At 56.0% G+C, this 7260-nt stretch overlaps 1 protein-coding gene and 1 long non-coding RNA gene across 7 annotated transcripts in view; both read right to left on the bottom strand.

Annotated features, from left to right (window-relative positions):
- LOC105300245 (arf-GAP with GTPase, ANK repeat and PH domain-containing protein 1-like) overlaps positions 1-7260 on the bottom strand; it is a 180222-nt gene that overhangs the window by 169510 nt on the left and 3452 nt on the right. The gene's annotated exons all lie outside the window — the stretch shown is intronic.
- On the bottom strand, positions 1834-5108 carry LOC111746906. Its single transcript, XR_002783311.1, has 2 exons — positions 4824-5108; positions 1834-4563 (listed from the first exon to the last, which is right to left on the bottom strand). It is a non-coding gene; the product is annotated as an uncharacterized LOC111746906 (long non-coding RNA).

The raw sequence follows: 7260 nt of genomic DNA on the forward strand, positions 1-7260 counted from the left end.
AAGTGTACAAACCTTTTATCTGGTCCCGTTTCCAAACCGCCTTCTAGAAAGAAGGAACCATTTCGACTCCTGCCGCCCCTGTTTTGGGGGCTTCGTGTCGCCCGCCCCACGCTGCACCTGGGCACACGGCTTCCTCTGAACAGCCCGCCCCGTGCACACACGATGGCCACACGGACGGGTATTATGGTGTCACTGTCAGCACCGGTTTTATTTTTTTGCTTATTTATTCAAATAATGGCACCTCAGTTTTTTTTTTTGTTTTTTTGTTTTTTTGTCAGTTTACCTATGGAAACCTTCAAGTTTTTGTAATCAATATGTTGGGGCTTTTTAGATCTCAGGAACAGCCCTTTGTCTGTAATGTTCACCACAAACATGTTTTAACTTGGCAACTGGGGATCAGAGAGCGTCGAAAACAAAGAATTTTAAGAACATTGCTGATGTAGATTTTCGGAGCCTAGTTTTTTGACTGGCACCCGAACTCGCTCCCAGCTGGGGTTACCCGTGGAGGGGGTTCTCGTCTTGTCCACAGACGACAGGTGTCTGCCATGGCTGGCTCTTCACACTGCCAACAGGCACAGAGGCAGGAGTTCTTTCCATGAAACATCCCTTTAATGAGTCTTTCTAGACTTTTAACTGCAGTTGAAGCTAAGCTCAGAAGTTTGTAATGTACAGAACCCCATTTCTTCTACCCTGAAAATTGGTACCTTTTTTCAAGTTGAGTTTGCTGTGTCCTATATGCCAGAGATTCTCCAGAGCATGAGGATGGAGGGGTGGGGGACAAACCCGTCTGCAAGAACCCCAGGCCCTCGGAAGGCACTGCATGCCACAGCACAAACGTGCAGAGTTTTATGTTCTTTTCTGCTGTGTCCCCTGGGTGGAGAACTGCCATGGAAAACAACTAACGTTATGATGGATGGATGGGGGTGGGGTGGGCGGATGGACGGATGGACGGATGGACGGACGGATGGACGGATGGACGGATGGACTGATCTGTGGGTGGGTGGGAGGATGGACAGAAAGATAGGGGAAGGAGGGCGAATGAATAAATTAATCCACAAACCCACCCAGCTCCCAGGGCGGCAAGGGGCTCCCTCACAATCTTCACTCCTCCTAGGTCTGATCAATGCTTATTTTCATCTTTTCCATCCATAGATCACCTTCTAATCAAAAAGATATTGTTCTGATTGCCACCAGCTTGGTCATCCAGTTTGATTTACTGAATTCTGCTGCCTCAGAAATTCCATAAATTAACCAGAGCTAGAAATTAAAAAGCCACTGCTTTGATGTAAAGGCATTCCAGAGTAAATAACAAGAGAAGCCGGTCTATGATCTAATGGAAGAGCCGAGTATTTCTAATCGATTTCATTTTCATTGACCCCGTGACACCCAGGCCCATCCTGGAGCTGTCAGCTAGTGACACCTGACACACTACCTTTCCGCAGCACCGGTCACAATCACGCAGCCTCCTGGGCAGGGTGCCTTGGCACTGGCCTCTGGGCCAGCAGCATCCACACAGGACGTGGCGCGGGTGCTAGAAATGCAGGCTCTCCGGCCCCACCCCACCCCCCGAATCGGAACCCCAGGGCGCGGGGCCCGGCAACCTGTCTCCAGAGGCTTCCAGAAGCCTCCGCGCACTTCTACACACGCACCCAAAGCACCGCTCTGTGGCACAGAGGGCCGGTGTCTTCTCTGATGTTACAGACGTAGCAGCTGCATTTAAACTCTTCTCAGATGTCTTCCAATGAGCCATTTAGTGAAAACCAAAGGCTCTCGTTTTCCCCACCCTTCCTTATTTCCTTCAAATTTTAGAAAAATGGTGCCTCACACAAAAAGTCGTTAAAGTAACATGTTTAATAAAGGACTTATACAAGCATATGAGGCTTTAGAAGTGTGAGAGTCAGTGATTGGATAATGGAAAAGTTAGAATCTTCTGGAAGTAGAGGCAGAACTACACCCAAAATGTCACTAAGACTTATTTTGTAACAGAAAAATAAACATCTCCTCTAAACTGACACGCCCTCCGCCCCACAAAGTCCCCCAGGGCCTGGAGCTCTCTGCCCAGTGACCACACCACCTCCACCAGGCAGCCCACCATCCACGCCTAAACAGCAGTACCACCAGAGTCCAAGGCACGTCAAGTCCAGGGCTTTTTAAAAAGCCTTCTAGAAATGTCTCACGACAAACCTCCTTTGGGGCCCCCACAAAAGTCACACCATCTTGTGTCCTCTGCGATCCAGTCGGAGGAGCCACTGCGGGGGCTTCGTGTCAGCGGGGTGACCACGGTTGGGATCAAATGTAGTCCTGATAAAGCTGACACAGCGGGCACCTGGCCGCGTGCATGTCGCGTGTGCTCGCCGCTGTCCCGACGGCTGTGGAGGTGGGTACCACTGACCCCCTCCCTTCTCCAAATGAAGGGCCAGGGGCTTAGAGGGGAGCAGTTCAGTCACACAGGGGGTTCGGGTGGGGCGGCAGAAATCTGGACCCAGGTCAGACTGACTCCCGAACCCCTGCTCCTGACCTCTGACCTAAGAGATGGCAAAACAGTAGGAGGAGGGGAAGGTGTTCTGAGCGGAGCACCGCAGTCTTGCCGGCTCATGCGTTAGCGCTGGGGTGGGGGGAGCCCAGGGGGCGGAGGCCGTGGGGGGGACCAAGCCAGCACCCCACACTCCTGCCTGAGTGCTGCTTTAGCTCTCTGCAATCACAGTGACCAGAGGGCTTGACCCCGAGGGACCAGGAAGCACTTTTCGAGCTGCGGCTGAATTCGCATCATGAAGGGAAAAGCCTCTCCATGGGAAGAACCAGGCAGAGGGGAGAGAACCTCGCCGCACCGCGGCCTCCGGGCCTCCGACGCAAGGCGCTTTGGTTTAAGCAAGTTCGAAGCTGTCTACTGCGGACCGTGCACAGGCCCTGAACGCGTTCTTCACGTGAACAGGGACCAGGGCTGTCCCGCGGATGGCCCGTCGCCAGCTCTGCTGCAGGGACAAGTGCACTGTCAGCTTCAGGACCCACTGTAAGCAACAGCTGACCGAAGGAAAGAAGCCGAGGACCGCTGCGGGGGAGGGGTGCTGGGGGTGTCGCGGAAGTTGCTAGACGTGGCATTGTTCACACCTGATGACACGCCCACGGCCACAGCCTCAACACCAGCCACAACTGTGTGCAGCTTTGTAAGAAGGGGGTCCCCTCAAGATACGTCACCGTGTGAGTGGGTCACCGCAGAACTCCTGATCTTTTCTGATTGTATTTGGTAGAGGAAGTGCATTAACTAAAAATAATAATTTTTTCTGAAACGAGGACACTCTGCTCTAATCCGGACTGATGGGGGAAGTGAGTGGCTATGTGGACCCCCAGGCTCTGCCAGGGCCCCTCACCACAGGTCAGCCACGAGCCTGGACAACAACAACAAAAAAGTGACGAGCTGAGATTAAAACCCACCGTGGAAGTTCATTCCAGAAAATTCTATCACGTTAATACCAGGACTGCGTTTGTAGGCTACGTGTGATTCCTCAGCTGAAACCAGCTGTGGCCCAAGTTCAAACACATCTGTCAGGTCTGAGATGTCTGAGATGGTCACTTTCCTCAGGTGCGCTCAGGAAAATGTTTTCTCCCCACTCAGCAAATCATGGAAATATTCTGACGGCAGGGTACACCGTGACCAACCGTCAAGATGATCACAAAACTCATCTGCATGAGGCTGTGCCCAAACACTCAACCGGTACCTTACAAAGAAAACCAGAGGCCGGCCGTCCTGTGTGCCCCCGGCCGCCCTGTGTGTCCCCAGCAGCGCTGGCCATCAGGTGCAAACCTGAGCTGACTTTCCAGGTGTGGGGTGAACTTGCTCACCTCTCTCCCTCCTGCCAATAAATCTCTCTTCGCGAGCAGCTCCAACAGAGTTATGTGAGCCGGTCTTTAATTTTACGTAGTTATTCTTCGACTTTAACTTGCTTTAAGGCAAAGCACAGGCCTGAGACCGAGAGCCTCACGCCCTGATGGTGCCGCCTCATTCCACTTGTGTGTGCTCCACGCAAGTCATTCCGGAAAGACCGCAAAGCTGAAACTCTATCAAAAATCTTTCTGTTTATGTCAGTACATGAAAAGGTGGGGTTCTCAGCCAACGGGCCATGGTGACCCAACGGGTGTGACTCTGCTTGGAATCTCGCCGCCGGAGGCCACCGTGCCGCATTCCTGCTACGTCTCCGATCCCAGACCCCTCAGCCAACTTCTCACAGGTCACCTCGCGTCTGCGTTTCTGACTGAGCTGTGCCACGTGCTTATTATTCAACAAGGCCATCTGAACGACACCAAGTGGACAGACTGTGGCTGACCTTCAACTCGGGGGGCCAAGATTCTGCAAGCGAGCTGCTTACCCCGGAGCAGAGGGTGAGCACGGGGCTGCTCCGTGGTTTCAGGCTGTCGACTCCTTGGAACCGCCTGAGTGAGCACCAGCGTGGACGGGAGATAAACATCAACACGAAGGCTCCGAGGAGTCCCACGGGACGCACGGACCTGCACACACCACGTGAGGGTGGAATGCCTCGGCCCCCGGCCTCTCCTCCTCCGCATTATCTAATCAGAAAGAAATCTAAGTGTCCTTCCAGACTGCTGTCCCCTCCTCCTGCCTCGAGGGTTCCGCCCTGCACGCCCCACGTGGAAGCTGCTCGAATTCTCCCAGGACATCTGCAGGGCTGCCCAAGGCTCCAGAGCTCCCCACGCCCCACGCCCCACGCCCAAGGCTGCCTCCGACAGAGCCGCCCCGTAGAGGCTGAGGCGCCATCACCCCGCTCATCCCAGACCTTCCCTCGCCACAGGCACGAAGCTGCACACACCACGGGCTGTGCAGGCTGCTTCCTCTGATTAGATAATCAGCTTTCTCTCCGAGGAAAATCACAGGACAACGGAAACACCCGAAGTGACTCAGACACGGGCCCTGACTGGGGAAGAGCGTCATGGGAAAGATACGCAGGTACAGCGTCTGTGTCCAAGTTATGTCTGAACACTGAGCTTCTCCGTTCCGGCTTCTTAGTCAAAGAACAGGAAACGGAGCTGTGCTCAGATGGAGGGCACGGCCACCTGACCTCCCGCACCCCGCAGACGGGCCGGGCACTCACGGCGATGCCAGCGGAGACTCCTGGGTCCCGCTCAGCAGCACCAGGCAGGCGACAGCCCCTTCCGTCAGGCAGGGCGGGCTCCCCAGCTGCCTCCTCTCCTGCAGGCCGTGATGACCATCCCACCCCGACACACACAGTGATAGGTCCCCAGAACCTGCGTGTCCACCTGCCCGGGCCCGCTTTCCCCTCTGCCCTGGGAGGTGGCTGCTACGTTTGGTCCAGCTCCGTGTCCTGCCCTGTCTTCCGGAGGGATCACGCTGCGAAGCCAAAACTGATCCTCCAGTCACATTTTTTTCCTTCTAAAAGTAAGAGTTATATCTGCGCCTCCTCACAGCTGGAGCCGTTCACCGCCACGTGACCCCCTGGAGCACAGGACCCTGGCTGGCAGCCAGGGCGCCACCGGCTCCCCGCCCAGGGAACTCGCCGCCCAGAGGCCAGGGCCGGCCTGTTCCAGGGCATGTCCCCTTGGACAGCTGGCCTCACGGACATCTCTGCCGACAGCTGTCAGGACACATGGGGGTGTGGGGAGGACAAGTTTGGGCACGGCCGTCCACTGCAGTCTCGGCAAGACCAGAGCCGAGTCCCTGTCCAGATGCCGTGGCTGTGGGGAGGTCCCCCTGGCGGGCCTGCTGGGGACGGTCCCTGCTGAGGCGCGTGGGGCCAGGCCTCCCTCGGCCAGCCCACGCATGTGGTCACAGCCCAAGGGCCTGGGGGGTGGGTGCGGGGGCCAGCCTCACGCTTCTTTGTGACACCCCGCCTCGCCGAGCATCCCCACCCTCGGCGACATGACGAAGACATCCCTGAGAAAGAAGCCTCACTTCACACGCAAGGAGCTCCCGGGCTCGGAGGCGGATGCCGGCGAGCAGGAGGCTGAGCAGGGAGGCGGGCGCCCCGAGGATGCGGGTGCCGTGGGACGAGCCTTTGGGAAGTCACAGGAAAACACAGCACGCGCATCCCCTGAGCCCCAGAAATCCCCTTTGGGGCTTCCCGCTGGGGCAAGACGCAGGGCGCAGGAAGATGGCCGGACGAAGGGCTGGTCGAGGCAGACACCCTAAACGCTCACTAGAAGGGGACGAGGACGGACGGACAGAGGTACAGCTGAGAGGATCCCGCACCCTGTGAAGGCGATGACCGCGAAGGCTGCGCAGCAGTGAGCAGAACGCCAACGGCCGCGTCTGAGAAGTGTCGTGGCAGGGTCACCGCTGCACGGAAGAGCCAGTCAGGAGGAGGACGTGTCAGGGTGGTGACACCAGAATGGGGGAGCCATACTTTAGTGGTTATTTCCTGTCGTGTGGCAACATCTTAGTGTAGCAATACTGCTGTGGCATGAGTGTGTGTGTTTACAGTGAGAAGACAATGTCGCTGAGAGTGTGAGGGAGAAGGTAGAGCCTGTGGACACAGACGGAGCAGAAGCAGGTTTGTGGGGGTGACGAGCCAGCGACCGCGTGGGCAGCAAAGGCGCCCAGGACACGCCCACAGAACCCTGGCACAACCGGCTCCATGCCACGGCCGTCCGCATTTACCGACGTGCTGCGTGAACTGCTGCCCCGGGAGGCAAAGGCAGGCATGCCACACACGCATCCCGCACACGCGTGCACACATGCACTCTACACTCTCTACACACGTGCACATGCACACATCCCACACACGTGTGCATACACATTCTACACACATGCGCACACACACTCTACACACATTCTACACGTGCAGACATGCACTCTACACAGATTCTACACGTGTGCGCATGCACACATCCCGCACACGTGCACACATACACTCTACATTCTATACACACGCACTCTACACATTCTACACAGTGCACACACACATTCTACACGTGTGCACACATCCCGCACACGTGCACACATGCATTCTACACATGTGCACAATCCAGCACACATGTGCATGCACATCCTACACACGGCCTACATATACACTCTACACATGCACACACACATTCTACGCATGCACACACACGTGCACATTCTACACATGTGTGCATGCACACGGTCCACACGTGCGCACCCATTCTACACATGTGCGCACATGTGCACACACGTGTGCATATTGTGCACGTGTGCACATGCGCGCGCACATTCTACATGCATTCTACACACGCACGTGCATCTCTTTCCTGATTACAAGTTTCCCTAAA

Source organism: Pteropus vampyrus, unplaced genomic scaffold, assembly GCF_000151845.1.
Source record: "Pteropus vampyrus isolate Shadow unplaced genomic scaffold, Pvam_2.0 Scaffold204, whole genome shotgun sequence".
In the NCBI taxonomy this organism is placed as follows: Eukaryota; Metazoa; Chordata; class Mammalia; order Chiroptera; family Pteropodidae; genus Pteropus; species Pteropus vampyrus.